This window comes from Pongo pygmaeus, chromosome 5 (genome assembly GCF_028885625.2).
Source record: "Pongo pygmaeus isolate AG05252 chromosome 5, NHGRI_mPonPyg2-v2.0_pri, whole genome shotgun sequence".
NCBI lineage: Eukaryota > Metazoa > Chordata > Mammalia > Primates > Hominidae > Pongo > Pongo pygmaeus.
In genome coordinates this window covers 106,873,072-106,897,980 of record NC_072378.2, presented here as the reverse complement: position 1 = coordinate 106,897,980, position 24,909 = coordinate 106,873,072, and the positions used below count along the sequence as shown (strand labels likewise).

The window sequence follows — 24,909 nt, the reverse complement described above, 5'->3', positions numbered from 1 at the left end:
ACAGGTCCACAGACCCTGTTGGTTTATCTATCTATATCTATCTATCTGTCTTATTTATAAGAGATGGGTCTCACTATGTTGTCCAGGCTGGTGTTGGACTTCTGGGCTGAAGTGATCTTCCTGCCTTGGCCTCCAAAAGTGCTGGGATTACAAGCCACCATGCTCGGCCCTCTTTGGTCATCTAAATTGTCACTTCCATCTGCTCCTTTCACGACCCTGAATTTCTTTGAGACCCTTCAAGTGCATTCTGAGGTGGTTTAGGGACAACCTGGAAAGGCAGGCTGGAACTTGGGAATATGTGGAACTTGTAGTCCGCAAGTGTGCTTTCTTTTTTTTTTTTTGAGACGGAGTTTCGCTTTTGTTGCCCAGGTTGGAGTGCAATGGCGCCATCTTGGCTCACTGCCACCTCTGCCTCCTGGGGTCAAGCGATTTTCCTGCCTCAGCCTCCCAAGTAGCTGGGATTACAGGCATGTGCCACCACATCTGGCTAATTTTGTAGTTTTAGTAGAGATGGGGTTTCTCCTTGTTGGTCAGGCTGGCCTCGAACTCCCGACCTCAGGTGATCCGCCTGCCTCGGCCCCCCAAAGTGCTGGGATTACAGGTGTGAGCCACCACACCTGGCCTTACAAGTGTGCTTTCTTCAATGAACTTCAGTTCTGCCTTTAGGGCCTTTCAATTGATGGAATAAGGCCCCCTCAGATGATCTAGGTATCTATGTATCTATCTATGTATCTATCTATCATCTATCTATGTATACATCTATCTATGTATACATATATATACACACACACACAAACATAAGGAAGAAATATAACTGTTAGAATTCTCATTTCTACAACTGGTCATGTGGCTGTAGCTGGTTTTACAGTTACCTTCTTCCATTATCAATTCCATATTAACTTGGCTGTCAGTAAGCATCTCAGCTGGTTATGGTTCTAAGCCTGGCAAGGTGAACAAAATCTTTGCTTGAATTTTGTTGTGGTTTCCCTTTGATTGTATTTTATTTTATTTTTGGAGACAGAGTCTTTTGCTTTGTCACCCAGGCTGGAGTGAAGTGGCATGATCTCAGCTCGCTGCAACCTCCACCTTTTGGGTTAAAGCAACTCTCATGCCTCAGCCTCCCGAGTAGGTGGGACTATAGGCATGCACCACCATGCCCAGCTAAGAGACAGGGTTTTACCATGTAGGCCAGGCAGGTCTCGAACTCCTGACTTCAAGTAATCTGCCTGCCTCAGCCTCCCAAAGTGCTAGGATTACAGGCTTGAGCCACTGTACCTGGCCTCCCACTGATAGTGACAGGACATAGTAGTACTAAGAGATGCCCTAAGACATCCATATTTCAAAAATACTTTTCCTTAACTTCCATTGTGTAGTAGCAACCCAATTTCCCCATGGTAATCAGAATTAATCACTTCAACAGTACAGTAACTCCCTTCTTTGCCTTTTTTTTTTTTTTTGAGACAGAGTTTCACTCTTGTTGCCCAGGCTGGAGTGCAATGGCCCAATCTTGGCTCACTGCAACCTCCACCTATCGAGTTCAAGCGATTCTTCCACCTCAGCCTCCTGAGTAGCTGGGATTACAGGCATGTGCCACCACACCTGGCTAATTTTGTATTTTTAGTAGAAACGGGGTTTCTCCATGTTGGTTGGGCTGGTCTCGAACTCCTGACCTCAGGTGATCCACCCGCCTTGGCCTCCCGAAGTGCTGGGACTACAGGCATCAGCTACCATGCCCAGCCCTTGTTTGCGTTTTGATGCAGAGGCTTCAGGAGCCCAAAGTGATTGGATGGCAGTCTCAACTTCCAGTTCAGTGGGATCATTGCTGTTTCCAGGTTGGAAACATTCTTCCATTGGAACTACGACCTCTAGACCAGCAGAGGTTAAGGTAGTAACAATTTTGCTAGTGAATCACTAGGGGTAATGATGAGTGGTGTCACTGAATTTCCACTCCTTGATTCCTGGGTCTGCAAACCTGGCTATGAGAGAAACAGCACCATCTTTAGACCATGTATAGCTTCCTGGAGGACATTGCCCCATTCCTGCAAGGTATTGCCATCTAGTTGGTCCTGTAACTTGTTTCCAAAATGCGATTCCTCTGTTCCGTCAAGTCACTGGCTTTATGAGGGATACACTATGCTAAAATCAGTGAATTCCATCACCATGGGCCCATCACCACACGTCATTGGCTATGAAGTGAGTTCTCTGGTCAGAAGCAGTGCTGTGTGGATTACCATGATGGTGGTAAGCATTCTATAAGTCCACGAATGGTAGTTTTGGCAGAAGCACTGTATGCAACAAAGGCAAATTCATACCCTGAATAAGTGTCTATTTTACTAAGAACAAAATGCTGCCCCTTCCATGATGGAAGAGGTCCAATGTAATGAACCTTCCACCACATAGCTGGCTGATTACCCTGGGGAGCGGTGCCACAGAGAAGACTCAATGTTGGTCTCTGCAGCAGCAGGTTGGGCACTCCCCAGTGGTTGTAGCCAGGTTGGCCACAGTGAATGGAAGTCTATGCTGCTGGGCTTCTGCCACCATGAGCCCACTGGACAATGACAAGGATGGCTGGAGAAAGAGGTTGATTGATATCCACAGAATGGGTCCTGTGATCCACTTGATTATTAAAATCCTCTACTGAGGTCACCCTTTAATGAGCATTCACATGAGACACAAATATCTTCATGTTGTTTGCCTATATACCTCTATCCTTTCATCTCTTCCCTAGATCTTCTTGTTACCAACTTTCCAATTATGTCTCTTCCAATTCCATTCAGCCAAATCATGGGCCATAGCCTGATGGCCAGATTCATATCTCTGGCGGTTTCTCCTTTCAAGCCAAATGAGCAACCAAGTGCACTGCTTGTAATTCTGTCCACTAGGGGTATTTCTCTTCACCACTGTCCTTCAGGGATGTCCTCAAGGGGTTTGTAGAGCTGCAGCTCTTCACTTTTAGGTAGATCCTATGTATTGTGCAGTACTTTCTACAAAGGAGACCCAAGTTTTTTCTATAAATCAGACCCAAGTTTTGTCTTTCTCAATCAACTGATCATAAGGAACTCTCCATGAGGAAAGAGGTACAGACTGGGAAAGAGAAGGTCATGTAGCAAGGAGTAGGGACTGTGGGCATCTGGGCTCTTTCCTCATATAATTTACTCTTGTCCTTAGGGCCTGCTTGAGCCAGTCTTATATATACCACTTTCATTTGACAATGAGTGCCGCTATGCACACCCAACTTTATGGTCTGGTGGGTTAGACAAAATGATGTCTAACCCACCAAATCATGATGGGCAGCTCAGGTCCCATGGTAGCCCATGGTTAAGGGTTCAGTCTCACTAAAGTATGGTAGCAAGCCAGAAACTGTTTCTCCAAGAAGAGTTGTTGTCTGCAGAGAATTGGCAAGGCTTTGCTTTGAAATCCTAAAAGTCATCATCATGCCAACACTGGATCATTATCATATAAGCAATAAAAAATTTGGGTGAATATCTTAAAAAGTAATGATCAGCAGGGTGGGCTGGTTTATGCCTGTAATCCCAGCACTTTGTGAGGCTGAGGTGGGTGGATCACCTAAGGTCAGGAGTTTGAGACCAGCCTGGCCAACATGACGAAACCCTGTCTCTACTAAAAATACAAAAATTAGCTGGGCATGGTGGTAGGTGCCTGTAATCGCAGCTACTAGGGAGGCTGAGACAGGAGAATCACTTGAACTTGGAAGACGGAGGTTGCAGTGAGCCGAGATGGCACCATCGCACTCCAACCTGAGTGATAAGAGTGAAACTCCATCTCGAAACAAACAAAATAATGATCAATCCTCACAGAGGAGGAAATTAATAACTTTTTTTCCACTTGTCTTTGAAAATGCTTTTAAACTCATCTGGGCTATTTTATTTATCAGATTTCCATTCTGAGGTTATATTTTTAATATTCACAGTTAAATACTACTCATATGATTTATGGCTAAATTGAGTAATGAGTAGCCATTGTATGAATGTCTCTTCAACAAATTTTAGCCTTAGAAGATAAAAGCAAACAGTGTAGAAACAAAAATCTAGTTGAAGTATTATCCGTAAAGGGAAGATGAACATCTATTTAGAATGAAACATTCTAAAGACACACACCCAATGCCACCACTGTCCTTAAAATAGAACTCAAATATTTAGTTAGCTGAAAAGTATGTGTTTTTCATGTCTCATAGGCCTCATTTGGGGTTGGCTTGGTTATCTTTGGATTCCTTACTCCGTATAAAAGAGTATTTTTTTTTTTCTAATTTTGGTAGGATGGCACTTTTTGAAACAACAAAATCACCATCATGGGTTCCTTCTCAGTTTCTCTTCAAATAACACCTAAATTCTAAAATCAATGCATTTCTAAGAAACTTTAGGAAGTATCCACATTTATGATTTTGCAAAGAAATATCTCAGTGAGCCCAAAGGATCTGAAGTGACTTAACTGTCATGCCTCTTAGCAACTAACTGGCAGATAGTAAGGCTTGTGGAAACCTAACATGTCCAGAAGTGAGCTCATTACCTTCCTCCAGGTGCTCCTTTACCGACTCCTTTTCTATCCAGAGCACTCGCTTGTTAAGTCGCTTTCATTACAGGCCTGGGAGCCGCCTTCCTTTTCTCTCTCCCTCTCCAATCAGCCATGAAATCCTGTCATTTCGAAGTCAGAAGTGTCCAGGTGTCCTGCCTTTCTTCTCCCTCCACCCCACTGCCTTCCTCTAACTTGCATCATGTGTCACAGTTGCACCTCTCTGTCCCCATCTCTCCATCCTGTGGTTATTCTCACTCTTATCTTTTGAAATGTAGATCTGCTCACTTTGTTTCCTGATTTAAAACTTTGGCTGGCAATATCCATAGAAAAATAAATTGTTCTACCAAAAAGACACCTGCACTTGTACGTTCATTGTGGCACTATTCACAATCTCAAAGACCTGGAATCAACTCTGGTTTCCATTAATGGTAGATTGGATAAAGAAAATGTGGTTCATATTCACCATGGAATACTACACAGCCATAAAAAAGAATGAAATCATATTCTTTGCAGCACCTCAGATACAGCTGGAGGCCATTCTCCCAAACGAATCAATGCAGAAACAGAAAACCAAATACCTCATGTTCTCAGTTATAAGAGGGAGTTAAACATTGGGTACACACAGACACAAAGATGGGAGCAATGAACACTGGGGATTTGAAAAGTGGTGAGGGAGAGAGGACATGAAGGGTTGAAAAATCACCTATTGGGTACTATGCTCAGTGCTTGGGGCGATGGGGTCATTAGAAGCCCAAACCTCAGCATTACATAATATACCTTTATAACGAACCTGCACGTGTACTCCCTGAATCTAAAATAAAAATTAAAAAGATGAAAAAAGGAAACAAAACTTGGGCGGCTACCCTTTGTCTAGAGGAGATAGAACAGAGCCGCCTGTTCTTGGCCTGTAAAGCGTTTCATAATTTGGCCCAAACCCGAATTTTCAGCCCTGTGACCGGCCGCCCTGAATTGCTCACCATTCTTTGAATCAACATCTTTTCATGCCTCTGTGATTTTTAGTACATTCACATATCCACTCAGTGTGGCGGAAAGGTGTGGACGCTAGAGCCAGACTGCCTCAGTTTGGCTCCCAGCCCAACTACTACTAAAGGACCTTAGGCAGTTACATACATTCTCTATGGCCCAGGAATCTTGTCTGTAAAATGGGTTTGATAGTAATGGTACCTATCTTATAAAGTTGTTGGGAGAATTAAATGAGGTAATACACAAGGTCTTAGAGTCTGGCACATTGTGAGTGCTTCCTAAATGTTGGCCAGTGCATTATTTTCTATTGATGTGTAAAAATTATGTTGCCCTGACTGTGAGCTCCTTGAAAGCAGGAGCTGTGTCATATTCATTTCTGGGTTCTTGGTATATGACTGAGAGTAGGTGCTCAATTAATGTTGAGAAGTAAAATAGCCAACAGTAATATCTTAATACCAGGATAACTTAGTACCACGGTAACTGGGGGAGGGGAGGGCAGACCTTGGATACCATATGAGGTCATGGGGGGACGTCTAAGAGGATGGTGAGGACTATTTCTAAGCAGGCTGGCCTCTTAGGGCTGCTCAGTCCTCATTAGGTAGGCAGCCTCCTTGTCCATCTATAGCATCGGTTCTCAAACCCAACCACATATTAGAATCACTTGGGAAGTTTTTTTTTTTTTTTTTTTGACAGAGTCTGGCTTTGTCACCCAGGCTGGAGTGCAGAGGCGGGAACATGGCTCACTGCAGCCTCTCGGGCTCAAGTGATCCTCCTACCTCAGCCTCTCAAGTAGCTTGGATTGCAGACGTGGGCCACCACACCCAGTTATTAAAAAAATTTTTTTTTGTAGAGATGGAGTCTCGCCACGTTGGCCAGGCTGGTCTTGAACTCCTGTGCTCAAGTGATCCCTCTGCCTTGGCCTCCCAAAGTGCTAGGATTACAGGCCTGAGCCACCCTCCCTGGTCTTGGGGAAGCTTTTTTTTTTTTTGAGATGGAGTCTCACTCTGTCGCACAGGCTGGAGTGCAGTGACACAATCTCGGCTCACTGCAACCTCCGCCTCCCAGGTTCAAGTGATTCTCCTGCCTCAGCCTCCCGAGTAGTTGGACAGGTGCGTGCCACCACACCCAGCTAATTTTTTTGTATTTTTAGTAGAGACAGAGTTTCACTGTGTTAGTCAGGATGGTCTGGATCTCCTGACCTCGTGATCTGCCTGCCTCGGCCTCCCAGAGTGTTGGAATTACAGGCGTGAGCCACCGCGCCCAGCCCGGGAAGCTTATTTAAAATACTGATGTCTGCCACCTCTACCTACCTAGGAGACTCTGATTTAATTGGTCGGGGTGGAGCTCAGTCATCTGTAGCTTTTTTTTTTCTTTTTTACATTAATTGACACATAATAATTGTACATATTTATGGGGTTCAGTGTGATATTTCGATTCATATGTACAATGTGTAATGATCAAATCAGGGTAATTAGTATATCCACCACCTCAAAACTGATCATTTGTTTGTGTTGGGAACATTCAAAATACTCTCCTTTAGGCCAGGCCTGGTGGCTCACATCAGTAATCCCAGCATTTTGGGAGGCTGAAGCAGGAGGATTGCTTGAGGTTAGGAGTTCAAGACTAGCCTGGGCAACATGGTGAGACCTCATTTCTACTAAAAATACAAAAAATATCTGGATGTGATGGTGTGTGCCTGCAGTCCCAGCTACTTGTGAGGCTGAGGTGAGAGGATCACTTGAGCCCAGGAAGCAGACGTTACAGTGAGCTGAGATTGCACCATTGTACTCTAGCCTGGGCGACAGAGCCAGAACCTGTCTCAAAAAAACCGAAAAATACAAACAACCAAAAATAACAAAGCAGAAAAAAATCCTCTCTTCTAGCCACAGTCATGTGTTGCTTAACAACAGGGATCTGTTCTGAGAAATGCATTGTAAGCCAATTTCCTTGTTGTGTGAATACCATAGAATGTACCTACACAAAGTTAGATGGTATAGCCTATTACACATCTGGGCTATATGCAATAGTCCATTGCTCGTAGGCTACGAACCTTTCCAGCATGTTTCTGCACTGAAAGGCAGTCGTAATACATTGATAAGTATGTGTGTATCTAAACATAGAAAAGGCACAGTAAAAATCCCATATTATAAGGTATGGGACCACTGTCATATATGCAGTCCATCATTGACTGAAATGTTATTACGCAGCACATGACTGTATTTGAAAATATACAATAAATTATTGTTAACTAAAGTTGCCTTAATCAGTAGTTTTTAAAAGTTCCCTAGATGATTCTAAAGTGCAGCCACATTGAGAAGCTCAGGTGGGTGTGGGTAGGGGCACCTCTCCCCTCATGCCAATGAGCTGGCAGGGGCTGTCGATTCAGACATGGTTCAGTCCCTTGGCTTCAAATCCTTGTGCCTAGGAGGTGTACACACGTCAGGGTTGTGCTTGGAGATAAGTGAGGTCATTTTCCTCCAGTCTGTTGTTTGGATTTCTACCCAACCAAAAATGGCATTGAAGTGCCTCTGCTCTGTGTCTGCTGGAATCTCCTTCCCAAGGCACAGAGGACACCCCTTCCTTCTGAGCCACAGACCCACTGTGCTCCCTCCAGCTAAGGAATAAATACTTAAGTTGTGCAGATAGAACATTCAGCTTCAACTGGAAGATGAGTAAAATGATACCACAGATTAGAAAGTATGGTTACCACCCTAGCAGGGTGTGGTTGAATGGACACATGGATTCATGCTATAGTTGCCTATGTCCAGTGCCTGAGGCATCATTGTCAGGGGATCCCAATCCCAGCCCTGGGTCTGCCAACTTGCTGCATGGCCCCTGAAAGCATCTTAGGACTTCCAGAGGATTGCGTTTTTTGGAGGTACTTTAGTTTTTTTTTTTTTTAATTTTTTCATTGAGACGGGGTCTTGTTCTGTCACCCAGGTTAGAGTGCAGTGGTGTGATCTCAGCTCACTGCAGCCTTTGCCTCCTCAGTTCAAGTGATTCTTGTGCCTCAGACTCCTGAGTAGCTGGGATTACATGTGTGCGCCACCACACCTGGCTAATTTTTGTATTTTTAGTAGAGATGGGGTTTCACCATGTTGTCCAGGCTGGGTCTTGAACTCCTCACCTCAAGTGATCCACCTGCCTCAGCCTCCCAAACTGCTGGGATTACAGGTGTGAGCCCTTGCGACTGGCCTTCAGTTTTAAAATACTAAGATTCCATACAAATTAAAAACAAAATTACATGAATCAAAATGTTGTCTTTCTGTGAGCTTTGGTGAACTTGCTGTCTCATCCGTGAAAAATTGGGCTCAGTGCTCCGAAGCTGAGCCTATAAAAATTAATGTAAATTCCTTGCCATTATTCTAGGAGATCCTGGGCATTCATCATATTCATTTGTTCTGTTACCTGGTTGTCATATGATGTGCAATCTACTGTTTTTTATGAAGACTTGGAAAAATTTCCCCTAATGATATATTAGCACAACTGACTGCCTCATTGGTAGTTGCTGTTCGTCTTAAATGAGATTGCAACAACTTTGAACTGTTTGGTGGGGCAGGACAACCAGTGACACAACCCTTGTTGAGACATGACTGTGACTGCAATCAGCAAACAGGATTTCCTGTGTAGCTTCATGTTACCACTATGTGTAGCTTCATGTTACCACTGTGTGTTATCAGCATGTATTTGGTTTTATATTTACTTATTACTTGCTTATTGACTTTCATGTTCCATCTCATTCCTGCCCCCCAAAGTATTTTGAGTTAACTTGTAAAAATATGCATTAAGCAACAGGTTACAAATAGAGGTAGAGGACAGGTAAAGGTAGAAAATAATCCATCAATTCATGGATAGGATTCAAGGATGTTTGCCACAGGGTCCTGAATAACTGCTATAGCTGATGGGAGGGAAGGCCTATGATTAGAAACAGAAGCTAAACCGCCTTTGCATCTAAAACATACGACTAACCCAGAAGTGCTGAGGTCTGAGGAAAGATTCTCATATGGGTCCTGATGAGGGGGGCTTCCAGGTGAAATGTGATCTCTGTTATTGGCACCATCCCTACAATGACGCTACGGCACCAGCAAGTTTTTATAATTTTCATGAAGACAAGTGACACAGCAAATACTTTAGCAGAAGCAATATTACCAGCAGCTAAAATAGTGCTAACCAAATAATGCAGCTTTAAAATGGAATATGTATAGGAAGAACCCTGATTATTTAGAGGAATAGATGGACAGCATTTTCCATGAATATTATTTCTTATAATTTAGCCTTTTGACAAGGATTGAACAGAAAATTATAATGGCAAATACCACATACCAGTCACTATTCTCAGTGTTTTTACATATATTTGCTCACTTAATACTCGTAACATTTCTCTGGAATCAGTGCCATGAGCAACATGATCTCTTTTTTGCAGATGAGGAAACTGAAAGACATTGGGTCGCTTGCCCAGGGTCACCCTACGAAGCCCATGTCGGGTGGCTCCTTGCTCTTGGCTACTGCACTAGCATTTCCTCTGTGAGAGTTTGGAGGGTTCTCTTTGACAAGATCTTGGAGTTTGGCTCTTCTATTTGCTGTTAAGAGCAAGTGCATAAGCTTTGTCACTTAATCAAGCCCAGGGTGAAGCTGACATCATGTCATGACCATAAAGGAGCCAGTTCAGGGATGGTGAACAGCCCATGCCTACACTGGGCATAATTATTTAAAAATAATTTTTAGGCTGGGTGTGGTGGCTCATGCCTGTAATTCCAGCACTTTGGGAGGCCGAGGCGGGTGGGTCCCTTGAGCCTAGGGGCTTGAGACCAGCCTGGGCAACATGGTGAAATACCATCTCTATTTAAAAAAAAACTTTTTTTTAGTGTGCGCATTTTTTTTTTGTTGTTGAAACGGAGTCTTACTCTGTCGCCCAGGCTGGAGTGCAGTGGCGCGATCTCGGCTCACTGCAAGCTCCGCTTCCTGGGTTCATGCCATTCTCCTGTCTCAGCCTCCCGAGTAGCTGGGACTACAGGCGCCTGCCTCCACACCCGGCTAATTGTTTGTATTTTTTAGTAGAGACGGGGTTTAACCATGTTAGCCAGGATGGTCTCCATCTCCTGACCTTGTGATCCACCCGCCTCGGCCTCCCAAAGTAGTGTGCACATTTTTAAAGCTTGTGATATACATTGCCCTACTATCTGCCAGAAGGGTGTTAGTAATTTCCATTCCCACCAGCGTGCAGTTATTTTAGTTAGAACATTTTGTGAAAAAGACATTAGCAATTACTCATCTATGGCCATTAATATTTCGATGTATAGAACATTATATATAAAACATAAAATATGTAATCCTATATATATTCTCTCTATAAAATACCTTCTGTGTATCTATATATGTTATCTCTATCTAATATATAGAGTACATGATCAATACAATGCCCAACTTTAAGTAATTTAACTTGTAGCATACTTTCAAAAATAAGATTTTTATATTTTTTAGAGACAGGATCTCCCTCTGTTGCCCAGGCTAGAGTGCAGTGGCTCGATCTTGGCTCACTGCAGCCCCTGGCTTAAGGGATCTTTCCACCTCAGCCTCCCAAGTAGCTGGGACTACAGGCAAGTGCCACCATACCCAGCTAATTTTTTAATCTTTTGTAGAGAAGGGGTATCACTATGTTGCCCAGGCTGGTCTTGAATTCCTGGGCTCAAGCGATCCTCCCACCTTGACTTCCAAAAGTGCTGAGATTACAGGCGTGAGCCACCATGCCCAAGATTATTTCAAATGGTTTCCTAAGTAACCAGGCCTTCCTCGAGACGATCTGCTCTGTAAGTTATCAATTAACATCTATGAAACGTGAATTTGGGGCTGAGAATATTTGATCTTCAGCCATTTTCTTTGCCATTTGTATTTCTTGGCAATAAAACTGTGCCATTTGCATATAAGATAACCTTGTCTTTCTCTTTTCTCTGAGAGGAAAATGGGATTGTTCATGTTCTGCTTGGCTCCCAATAGTCACTCCCTGCCTTTCTCTGTCCTGCTTTCTGTCCCGTGACACTATTGCCTCCCTCGGACTCTTTTGGCCTCTGGCTACTGGCTGGGTCAGTTAATGGGAAGCACTGGCTGGAGATTTGAGGGTGGAAAGAGAGGCTTGGGGTGTTTTACCTCCTCAGCAACCGGGCTTCACTCTAGTAGGGGCTGCCTCCTTCTGCGTCTCCTACAGTTCCTACAGTTCCTGTAGGAGGGTCCCTCTCTCCCAATCCAGTACTGTCCTGGAACCTGAGGGAGACCAGGGCTTTTCAATGTTGCTGAACATACTGGTTCCCCTACTAGTTCTCTTACTGGTACACACCAAACCATGGTCTACAGTGGAACAGCCCATCCTAAAACCCACTAGCTTCTCATTGAGAATATGGGCCTGAGAAGCCAGACTTGCAATTTATCATGGAGGACTTTTAGCTAAATTAACTTAAAAGCTTAATTGCTTTTATGTTAATTTTATTTATTAAAAAAATTTTTTTTGAGATGGAATCTCACTCTGTTGACCAGGCTGGAGCACAGTGGCATGATCTTGGCTCACTGCAGCCTCCACCTCCTGGGTTCAAGCGATTCTCCTGCCCCAGCCTCCCAAGTAGCTGGGATTACAGGTGCCTGCTGCCACTTCTGGCTAATTTTTGTATATATATATATATACATATATATATATACAAAAAATATATATATATTTTTAGTAGAGACGGAGTTTCACCATGTTGGCCAGGCTGGTCTCAAACGCCTGACCTCGTGACCCACCCACCTTGGCCTCCCAAAGTGCTGGGATTACAGGCATAAGCCACCGTGTCTGGCCTATTTATTATAATATTATCCAGAAAGGTCTTTAAAAATAATTATAGCATACATTTATACCCGGACTTCTTAAAGCAACTTCTCTAAAAAAACAAATTTTAAATGACCAAGAGAAATTGTCAAGGACTTTAAGTTGGATCCCTAAGTGATTAGGTTTGTGTTGAGGGATTTTAATAAAAAGATTTGTGGTTTCCAATAGAGAGAAAAGCAAAAACCACCAACCAACCAACCAACCAACAAGCACAAACTCCCTAAAATTTAAATATTAGATTTATTTTTTGGTGTGGTGGGGAGAAGGAGAATACAGAAAAGTACGTGGGATAGTATAATAACCTGGGCTTTCATAATCAGGATGAACAAATGTTGGTGTTTCGTCATGTTGCTTCAGTTCAATATATTTTTAGAAATACCATACACAGACCAGGTGCAGTGGCTCACGCCTGTAATCCCAGCACTTTAGGAGGCCGAGGCTGGTGGATCATGAGGTCAGGAGATCAAGACCATCCTGGCTAACACGGTGAAACCCCGTCTCTACTAAAAATACAAAAAATTAGCCGGGCAGGGAGGCGTGTGCCTGGAGTCCCAGCTACTTGGGAGAATCGCTTGAACCCGGGAGGCGGAGGTTGCAGTGAGCCAAGATTGTGCCACTTCACTCCCATCCTGGGCGACAGAGTAAGACTCTGTCTCAAAAAAAAAAAAAAAAAAAAAAAGAAGCAACTATTATAAATAATTTGATATGTACCCAATTTATGCTAAGCTAGTACATACAGTAATTTATTTATTTTAACTCCTATGAGTATTGTATTAGATCCACAATTACACAATTGCACCTCAATTTATGTATCTAATTTTCTGCCGGAAAACTTTTAGGTATCTTTCCAATTATGATCATCCTACAAACAATATTGCAATGGCCCTCCTAGTACGTGTCTCCTTGTGCATATATTTTACAGCGTTTATACCTAGACATGGAGTTGCCGGGCCGTGGGGGCATGCTCATTTCCAGTTACACTAGATGGCAAGAACTGATTGTGTTAGTCAACCGGTTTATTGGCGTTGCCTTAATTGAACCTCCAGATGGCTGTTAAATAGATTTCTGAGGTTTCTCAAGAAGAATTGGCATTACTGGGTGTAGTATGCGACTTCAATTCTAAATACATGCCCAGGTACAGTGGAATGACTAGAATGAACAAAGTCACCTGCAACAATGAGACTAGGCAGACCTCTAGCAGTATTTCTGTGATGTAGTACTTCTGTGTAGTGTTTAAAAATAATTTTAAGCTGGGTGCGGTGTCTTACACCTGTAATCCCAACACCTGGGGAGGCTGAGGCGGGAGGATTGCTTGAGCCCAGGAGTTTGAGACCAGGCTGGCCAATATAGTGAGATCTCTAAAAATTAAAATTAATAATAAAAAAATTAGCTAGGTGTAGTGGTGTGCACCTGTAGTCCTTGTTACTGGGGAGGCTGAGCAGGGAGGATTGCTTGAGTCCGGGAGGTCAAGGCTGCAGTGAGCTATGATTGCACCACTGCACTCAAACCTGAGTGACAGAGCAAGACCCAGTCTCAAAAAAAAAAAAAAAGGAATGATAATAATAATTTTAAAACCTCAGAAATATGAATATGTCATGCCCCAAGAAATCTCTTGCCAAATGTCAGAGTTAAACAACAACACTTTTATGCACCTTTGGGATAAAATCACCAAAACTAGTCTAAACAAATCTCAGAAACAGATGGTGTGAAGTCCCTAAAAAGAGTGACTTTATATTGGAACAGAAGCACAAGTGGTCAGAGAGCAGTCAGTCATAACTGTTTTCAGTACCATGAATTTTCCTATTCTTTTGGTAATGCCTTTGAACAACTTCACTGAGTTTGGTTGTAAATGGGGACCTTTATATCAAGGTCAGCTAGTTCCTTGGATCAAATTGCATAAAGTCCTGTCTTGCATTCATAATGGCACTCTTGTGTCTATCAACCTCAGTTCATATTTACATGCACATAAAGGCAAGGCATTACTTTTTTTTTTTTTTTTTTTGAGACAGAATTTTGCTCTGTCGCGCAGGCTGGAGTGAAGTGGCGCTATCTCGGCTCACTACAACCTCCGCCCCCCACTGGGTTCAAGCGGTTCTCCTGCCTCAGCCTCCCAAGTAGTGGGGATTATAGGCGTGTGCCACCATGCCCGGCTAATTTTTGTATTTTTAGTAGAGACAGGGTTTCGCCATGTTGGTCAGGCTGGTCTCGAACTCCTGCCCTCAGGTGATCCACCTGCCTTGGCCTCCCAAAGTGCTGGGATTAAAGGAGTGAGCCATTGCGCTCGGCCTAAGGGAAGGCATTTACCTGCTTTCAGATGGTTTAGTGTTTGAATTTTCTGACAAGAAGTTGGTGTTATTTCCCTTTTATCTGGATCACGTTCTATGCTCAGCAGCTGCACTAGAGACAATTTTAAAATAAAGTACATGCCGAGTAGTCTAGTGCTGCTTAAGATTTTATTTTTTATATGCTGCAATTCCTTTCTTACAACCACAGCATAAGGTAATCCAAAATCCCATTTCATATTTTTGCTGTGTCCTTATTTTAAAAGAAAAGGAACAGGATTTCTTCTAGATTGCAGTTCCTATTTTGAGTGGAAATATTTTCACTATTTTGTTCGAGCCCTGAGAAAGAAACCAGATCGTCTCTAGTTAAGAGTTCATGGCTAGCCAAGGGAATCCTCTCATATTTTAGGTCCCCATTACGCATGACTGGGCCACTAAATTCTTTCTGGGTGGCTTCTGCGAATGAAATGGAGCTGCTGAGAAAATGTGGAACAAAATTCCAATATGGAAAATTACCCCACAAAGAAATGACTTGTAACTTAAAATGTGATGTTACCACCTGATTTCCCATGATTGCCTTTGTGGTTGACTTTATATACTTTTTCTCCCCTAAACTCTTCCTACTTAATAAACAATAATTACAAATAAAAATGATTGATGATCACAAACTATAAAAGCCACCGTGAAAAATGACATCTAGAAAATTTTTGCTTTGTGTTCTCAAAATTTGTGTTTTGGAGTCATTTTCAAATGACTCACCATAGAAGCAAATTTCACAGACAAAAATGATGAAGAGAAATATCAAAATGAAAATAAGTAAATAAAGCTTCTTTTCACAGAAAAGTTTTTTATTGTGGTGTAAAATATACATAACGTAAAATTTACCAACTTTTTTTTTTTTTTTTTGAGATGGAGTCTTGCTCTGTCACCCAGGCTGGAGTGCAGTGGTATGATCTCGGCTCACTGTAACCTCCACCTCCTGGGTTCAAGTGATTCTCCTGCCTCAGCCTCCTGAGTAGCAGAGATTACAGGCACATGCCACCATGTCTGGCTAATTTTTGTATTTTTAGTAGAGACAGAGTTTCACCATGTTGGCCAGGCTGGTCTCGAACTCCTGTCCTCAAATGATTTGCCCACCTCAGCCTCCCAAAGTGCTGGGATTACAGGTGTGAGCCACCGTGTCTGGCCCCATCTTTTATTTTATTTTATTTTTTTTGAGATAGAGTCTTGCTCTGTTGCCTAGGTTAGAGTGCAGTGGCGCAATCTTGGCTCGCTGCAAACTCTGCCTCCCGGGTTCAACCGATTCACCTGTCTCAGCCTCCTGAGTAGCTGGGATTACAGGCGCCTGCCACCGTGACTGGCTACTTGTGGTATTTTTAGGAGACAGGGTTTCACCATGTTGGCCAGGTAGACTGGTCTCGAATTCCTGACCTCGTGATTCACCCACCTCGGCCTCCCAAAGTGCTGGGATTACAGGCGTGAGGCACCGTGCCCGGCCTTTTCTTTTTCTTTTTCTTTTTTTTTTAAGATGGAGTTTCACTCTTGTTGCCCAATCTGGAGTGCAATGGCACGATCTCGGCTCACCGCATCCTCTGCCTCCTGGGTTCAAGTGATTCTCCTGCCTCAGCCTACCTAGTAGCTGGGATTACAGGCATGAGCCACCAGGCCCTGCTAATTTTGTATTTTTAGTAGAGATGGGGTTTCACCATGTTGGTCAGGCTGGTCTCAAACTCCTGACCTCAGGTAATCCACCTGCCTCAGCCTCCCAAAGTGCTGGGATTATAGGCGTGAGCCACCACTTCTGGCCTTTTTTTTTTTTTTTTTTTTGAGACAGAGTTTTGCTCTTGTTGCCCAGACTGGAGTGCAATGGTTCAATCTTGGCTCACCACAACCTCCACTTCCCAGGTTCAAGTGATTCTCCTGCCTCAGCCTCCTGAGTAGCTGGGATTACAGGCACGTGCCACCACGCCTGGCTAATTTTTGTATTTTTAGTAGAGAAGAGTTTTGCCATGTTGGCCACGCTGGTCTCGAACTCCTGGCCTCAAGTGATCTGCCCGCCTCAGCCTCCCAAAGTGCTGTGATTTATGGGCATGAGCCACCGTGCCCGGCCCCATCTTGTATTGTTAAGTGTACAGTTCTCTGGCATTTACATTGGTCTGCAATCATCAGCATCATCCATCTCTAGAACTTTTTAATCTTGTAAGGCTGAAACTGTATCTCCTAAACACTAATGCTCCATCCTCATTGCACACCCCGCCCCCATTGCCCTTGTCCCTGGCAAACACCACTCTACTTTCTGTCTCTGTGAATTTGACTACTGTGGTTTCTCATATAAGTAGAATCATATTTGTCCTTTTTGTGACTGCTTCATTTCACTTAGCATGATGTCCTCAAGGTTCATCACACATGGCATATGTCGGAATATCCTTCCTTTTTTTTTTTTTGAGATGGAGATTTGCTCTTGTTGCCCAGGTTGGAGTGCAATGGTGTGATCTTGGCTCACTGCAACCTCCGCTTCCCGGGTTCAAGGAATTCTTCTGCCTCAGCTTCACGAGTAGCTGGGATTACAGGCGTGCACCACCATGCCCGGCTAATTTTTTGTATTTTCAGTAGAGACGGGGTTTCACCATGGCCAGGCTGGTCTTGAACTCCTGACCTCAGGTGATCTGCCCTCCTCGGCCTCCCAGAGTGCTGGGATTATAGGCGTGAACCATCACACCTGGCTAATATCCTTCCTTTTTGAGGCTGAATGATATTCCATTGTGTGTATATGCCATATTTGTTTTTCTAGTCATCCATTGATGTGGACTTGGGTTGCTTCCATTTTTTGGCTATTATAAATAATGCTGCTGTTAACATGGGTATACAAACATCTGTTCTAGTCCCTCCTGTGAATTTTGGGTCTATACTCAGACGTGGAATTGCTGGATCATTTAATAATTCAATGTTTAGGCTGGGCATGGTGGCTCACGCTTGTAATCCCAGCACTTTGGGAGGCTGAGGTGGGTGGATCATGAGGTCAAACGTTTGAGACCAGCCTGGCCAACATAGCGAATCCCCGACTACTAAAAATACAAAAAATTAGCCGGGTGTGGTGGCGGGCGCCTGTTATCCCAGCTACTGAAGCACGAGAATAGCTTGAAACTGGGAGGCGGAGGTTACAGTGAGCTGAGATCGCCTCACTGCACTCCAGCCTGAGCAAAAGTGCAAGACTTCGTCTCGAACAAACAAACAAACAAAATTCAATGTTTAATTTTTTTTTTTGTGACGGAGTCTCACTCTGTCACCCAGGCTGGAGTGCAGTGGCACGATCTCGGCTCACTGCAACCTCCGCCTCCTGAGTTCAACCAATTCTCCTGCCTCAGTCTCCCAAGTAGCTGGGATTACAGGTGCCTGCCACCACGCCCAGCTAATTTTGTATTTTTAGTAGAGACGGGGTTTCACCATGTTGGCTAGGTTGGTCTCGAGCTCCTGATCTCATGATCCTCCCACCTCGGCCTCCCAAATCCCCGGCCTGGGATTACAGGTGTGAGCCACCGCGCCCAGCACAATGTTTACTTTTTTAGGGAACTGCCATACTGTTTTCCACAGAAACTGCACCATTTACTTTCCCACTAACAGTGCACAGGGGTTCCAGTTTTCCACATCCTCACCAACACTTAATTTTTTTTAAATAATAGCCATCCTAATGAGTGTAAAGAGCCAGGAAAATCTTTAATGTCAACACAAATACAGATATATTTTATCTTCTTGAGAGACATTTAGCTTGTTTTTAGCTTTTTACTGTGAAAACAAAGCTATGATGAATAAAATCCTTGCCTGTACATCTTTGTGACTGTGGCTTATTGTCAACTTGTATTATGTTACTAAAAGTTGAATTGCTGGATTGAAGGATATACATTTACAATATTCATTGCCATTTATACTTTGAGGGTTTCTTTCTTCCTTGCTTTCTTTCTTTTTGTTTTTTCAGACAGAGTCTTGCTCTGTCACGCAGGCTGAAGTGCAGTGGTGCGATCTCAGCTCACTGCAATCTCCGCCTCCCAGGCTCAATGGATCCTCATGCCTCAGCCTTCTGAGTAGCTGGGACTACAGGTGCGTGCCACCATGCCTGGCTAATTATTTTTTTGTATTTTCAGTAGAGACAGGGTTTCACCATATTGGCCAGGCTGGTCTTGAACTCCTGACGTTATGCAATCTGCCTGCCTCAGCCTCCAAAAGGTTGGGATTACAGGCGTGGGCCACTGCACCCTGCCTACTTTGAGGGTTTCTGATCCTCATACACAACTCTCCCCCAACAAGAGCAGGTATTATCAATTAATTTTTTTTTTTTTTGCCAAGAAAATGGGCAACAACTGATACCTCGTTGTTTTTATTGTATTCTTTAGTTTCTCATGAGGGTTAATATCTTTTGATCTTTTTACCTCAATCTCTAATTAAATGAATTGAAAATTGCAAATAAGTTGTTTCCCAAGGAAAACTGGGGTACTATTACAAAAAGAAGGATGAAGATATACCATACAGGCAAAAGCAACACACTTTTGTAGTTTTAATTTTATTATTTTAACATTTGATTCATCCAGAATTTATCTTAATGGCTTTATTTTTCCAAATGCTTAGCTAATTGTCCAACATTATTTACTTAGTCCATATTTTCTCCACTGATTTGAAATGCTACCTTTATTATGTTTAAATTGTACACACTTGACTCTTTTTTGGAATATATATATATTATATATATATATACTTTTTTTTTTTTTTTTGAGACAGAGTTTCACTCTTGTCACCCAGGCTGGAGTGCAATGGTGTGACTTCGGCTCACTGCAACCTCTGCCTCCCAGGTTCAAGTGATTCTCCTGCCTCAGCCTTCTGAGTAGCTGGGATTACAGGCACCCACCATGCCCGGCTAATTTTTGTATTTTTAGTAGAGATGGGGTTTCACCAAGTTAGCCAGGCTGATCTTGAACTCCTGACCTCAGGTGATCTGCCCATGTCAGCCTCCCAAAGTGTTGGGATTACAGCCACTCTGCCTGGCCATTTTCTTGAAGTGTATATTTTGTTCTATTGATTTGTCTGTCATTTCTTGTGCTAGTACTACAGTGCTTTACTTACTGTAGCTTTATAATCTCTTTCAGTGCCTGATAGGGCAAATCTGTTCATTTTTCTTTCCTTCCTAAAATTTCCTGTTGTTTTCACATGTTTATTCTTCCAGCACAGTAGTTCTCAACCTTGGCTGCACATTGGAATCACTCAGGGAACGTTAATAAATGCTGATAACCTCACCCCACTCCCAGAGGTCCCAGTTTAATTGCTAGGGGTGCAGTATGGGAACAGAGTTTTAACAACTCCCCAGATGATTCTAAATGTGTAATCAAGTTGAGTACCACTTTGCAAGATGAACTTTAACACCATTTTCTTCCATTTCTGTTATGATTTTTATTTGTATTGCATTGAATTATAGATTAATTTAGAGATAATTGACATCTTTATAATACCATGTCTTTCTATTTCATTTGGTCATGGTTCTTTAGCTGAAAAAATCAGAAAGATTTTGGCTGATGCTATGGACTGAATGTTTGTGTTTCCCTCAAATTCATTCATACGTTGAATCCTAAATCCCCAATATGATGGCATGATGAGGTGGGGCCTCTGAGAGGTGATTAGTGTTCTCATCAGGCAAGGAATCTGCCAGGCACCTTGACCTGGGACTCCCAGCCTCGAGAACTGTGAGAAATGAATTTTTGTTGTTTAAGCCACCCAGTCTATGGTTACTTCTTGTAGCAGCCTGAACTAAGACAGGTGATTTAAAGGAAAAGTTGAAAGAAAGGATTTTCTGAAAGGATTTGAAGTAGCTCACAGATGTGAAGAAAAGCTGAAGAACTAGATGTGAGAATGGGAAAATTAAAGCAGGTGTTGGACTCAAAGCAGCTGAACTCAACTCCACTTACATTCTTAGCTCCTCCAGCTTTCTAGCTTTCAGGTATTTTGCTCGAATTTCAGATTCTGAAAAAGAATTCAATGGTCCTCCTTTGGGTAGCTCATCTACTCCTTGCCTGGAGGACGCTTTGAGTGACAGTCGCTATAAGACTGCACACGGTGGGGAACCCAGAGAAGGGAAATCAGTAGCCAGGATGTTGGGGCAGTGGTGAAATGACAGTAACAATGACAAGTGCGACAAAAATAGCCATGCACTATGTCGGTGTGAGAAAGGCATTTCTCTTCACTTATATTTTCTTTTTTTTTTGAGACGGAGTCTCACTCTGTCACCCAGGCTGGAGTGCAGTGGCGCGGTCTCGGCTCACTGCAAGTTCTGCCTCCCGGGTTCACACCATTCTCTTGCCTCAGCCTCCCGAGTAGCTGGGACTACAGGCACCCGCCACCACGCCCGGCTAATTTTTTGTATTTTTAGTGGAGATGGGGTTTCACCTTCTTAGCCAGGATGGTCTCAATCTCTTGACCTCGTGATCCACCCGCCTCGGCCTCTCAAAGTGCTGGGATTATAGGCGTGAGCCACCGTGCCGGGCCATCACTTATATTTTCTTCAGCGTTCCTTGATGTTTTATAGTTTTGCTTATTTAATTTGCATATTACTCATTTAGCTAATTTCTAAGTGTTTCATGCATTTTATTTCTATTGTGACTAGTAGTTTTTTGTTATTTTATTTTGTTATTTTTTATTTATTTACTTTTTTGAGACGGAGTCTCACTCTGTTGCCCAGGCTGGAGTACAATGGCACGGTCTCTGCTCACCGCAATTTCTGCCTCCCGGGCTCAAGCGATTCTCCTGCCTTAGCATCCCGAGTAGCTGGGATTACAGGCATGCGCCACCACGTCCCGCTAATTTTGTATTTTTAGTAGAGACAGGGTTTCTCCATGTTGATCAGGCTGGTCTTGAACTCCTGACCTCAGGTGATCCACCCACTTTAGCTTCCCAAAGTGCTGGGATTATAGGTATGAGCCACTGCGACTGGCCGTGTTTTTTAAACTAAAATATTTTCCATTTTAGTTCACAAACTAAGTACATAAACCTTATTCTTTTTTGTTCTTGTATATTATGCCAGTTTATAGATATACTATAATGTATCTAACCTGTCTTCTACTATTTGGGTTGTTTTAAATCTTTATCCATGAAAACAATGCTGCAGAGAATAATCTTATACATAAGTGATTTCACATGTGTGAATATATCTATAGGAAAAAATTTTGGTAAAGTTTCTGCTAAAAAATATATGCATTTGTATTTTTTAAAGGTTTGGCCAAATTGCCCACCACTGAGATTATACCAATATCACTCCTACCATTGTTGTATGAGAGTGCTTATTTCTGCATATTCTTGCCAATACAGACATTATACATTTTTATATTTGTTAATCTTACAGGTGAGAAAGGCGTCTGTGAGATTTAATTTGTATTTCTCTCATGAGTACAGCTGGTCACTTTTTCATATTTTAAGAACCATTTAAAATTCCTTTTATGTAAACTTTTGCCAATTTTTCTATTAGGTTGTTAATCTTTTTCTTATTGTTTATAGGAACTCTTTATATTTTAGGGAAAGTAGCCCTTTATTTTGATGTGGCCACAAATAATTTATTCCCACTTCGTTGTTTGACTGTTAACTGTTAACTCTGGTTATCCTTAATGATTGAAAGGTTTTTATACCTTGCCATGAGCCCATCAATTGTAAACTATTTTATTTTATTTTATTTATTTCTTTTCTTTTCTTTTTTTTTTTTTTTGAGATGGAGTCTTGCTCTTTCGCCAGGTTTGAGTGCAGTGGTGCAATCTTGGCTCACTGCAACCTCTGCCTCCCGGGTTCAAGTGATTCTCCTGACTCAGCCTTCCGAGTAGCTGGGAGTACACACACCCACCACCACGCCTGGGTAATTTTTGTATTTTTAGTGGGACGGGGTTTCACCATGTTGGCCAGGATGATCTCGAACTCTTGACCTCGTGATCCACGTGCCTTGGCCTCTCCAAGTGCTGGGATTACAGGCGTGAGCCACCGTGTCTGGCTATTTATTTATTTATTTATTTAGAGACAGATTCTGTTGCCCAGGCTGGAGTGCAGTGGTATGATCATAACTCACTGTAATCTCAAACTCCCAGCTTCCAGCAATCCCTGCCTCAGCCTACCAAGTAGCTGGGACTACAGATGTGCACCACTGCACCTGGCTAATTTGTGAGCTGTTTTAATTCTGATAAATATTGCTATTCCTTTAATAAATTCTTCCCTTTAGTTTCTTCCCTTTTCTGGATTTCTATTAGTTGGATTGTAGACCTCTTGGATTAACCCTCTAATTTTCTTATCTTTTTTTCATATTTCTCATTATTGCTGGAAAATGGATTAAACTTTCTTTCTTTCTTTCTTTTTTTTGAGATGGAATCTCACTCTGTCACCCAGGCTGGAGTGCAGTGACGCGATCTTGGCTCATTGCAACCTCTGCCTCGTGGGTTGAAGTGATTCTTCTGCCTCAGCTTCCTGAACAGCTGGGATTACAGGTGCCCGCCGCCATGCCCAGCTAATTTTTGTAGTTTTAGTAGAGATGTGTAGAAACTCGAACAGCACTGCATCTACCATGTGTCAGCCTCAAGCCCCTAATTTGAAATTTTTATATTTTTGAGACAGGATCTTGCCTTGTCATTTAGGCTGGAGTGCAGTGGCATAATCACAGCTCACTGCAGCCTCAACCCCCTGGGCTCATGCAGTCCTCCCACCTTCACCATGTTGGCCAGGCTGGTCTTGAACTCCTGACATCAGCTGATCCAACTGCCACAGCCTCCCAAAATGTTGGGATTACAGGCCTGAGGCACCTTGCCACGCCTATTTTCTAATTTGTTAATTAATGTCTTTTCAATTTGGCAATCATATTTTAAATTTTCTAGAGCTATTTCTTGTTTTCAGAGTGTTCTTTTTCCACAAAATTATGTTCTTGTTTTATGGATGAATTATATTTCTTGCTTCTCTGAGGATATGTATAATAATGTTTTGAAATTTTTTTTGCGTACGTAGAACCTTTAGTGAGCATCCGCCATGCAGAGTAATGTGCCCAATGTGGGAATCCTCCACTCCAGTCCCAACTCCCACTGGCATCTCCTTGCTTCCCATGGTGCTCCCACCTCTCTTTGATACTCACTTCCTGAACACATGTGACCCCTAGAGGCTGGGATCCCCAGGACCAGCCCCAAGACCACCCCCAAAAGCAGCAGGCCCAGAGTCCCTGGGCAAAGGGAACTTCTGTCTCCAGAGGGGTTGAAGGCCAGGAGAAGCTGTGAGGCTCAGCTGGGGTGGAGAACTGGGGTCCTCAGGATTTCCAGATTATCACTGGGAACTTACAGGTGGTCAGGGTTGCCACAGAGGCAGTGACCAAACTCTCCATGCCCGGGGTGCTGAGGGTGCCATGCAGGAGGCCACAAGTGAATCCAGGCCCAAGATCATCGGGATGAGGAGTAGAAGCTGTTGTCCTGCAAAAAGTAGGTCCCTTGGTGATTGGTGCACAAGCTGTCCTTCTATTGGAACACAGCCGTCCACAGATTTTTGCATATGAACTTGAGGACACCCAGCTCCTCCCTGAGACGAGCATCTCCAGCAGCAGTCTCTCACCTAGAACCTGGCTCACACAGAAATCCATACTCTCCAGGATCAACAGGCTTATCTTCTGTCCCCTCACGGACAGGGCTGGGTTTGTGATCCCACAGCTCTGCTACCATCTCCATGTGTAGAAACTCGAACAGCACAGCATCCACCATGAGTCAGCCTCATGCCCCTAATTTGAAATTTTTATATATTTTTGAGACAGGATCTTGACTTGTCACTTAGGCTGGAGTGCAGTGGCATAATCACAGCTCACTGCAGCCTCAACCCCCTGTGCTCAAGCAATCCTCCCACCTCAGCCTCCCAAGTAGCTGGGACTACGGGTATGCGCCATCTTGACTGGTGGAAATTTTTTTTAAAAATTTTTGTAGAGATGGAGTCTCGCTATGTTGACCAGGCCAGTCTTGAACTCCTGAGCTCAAGCAATCCTTCCACCTTGGCCTCCCAAGGTGCTAAAATTATGGGTGTGAGCCCCCACAGCTAGCCAATGTTTTTTTAAAATTAATAAATATGCCTTGTGTTATCTGTTTTCTCTAAGATCCTTTAATTCTATTTCTTTGTTTTGCTCTTTGTCTTCCTGTTAGTGGTTCTCCTCAAATGTCTGATAATTCTTGGACAGCCAAGACACAAGTAGTCAAAAAGCTGGTCAGAAGTTCTAGGTGT

At 43.1% G+C, this 24,909-nt stretch overlaps 1 pseudogene; it reads right to left on the bottom strand.

Annotated features, from left to right (window-relative positions):
• Positions 1-23,956: 23,956 nt before the first annotated feature.
• LOC129039420 (trafficking protein particle complex subunit 6A-like) lies at positions 23,957-24,401 on the bottom strand (annotated as a pseudogene).
• Positions 24,402-24,909: the final 508 nt, after the last annotated feature.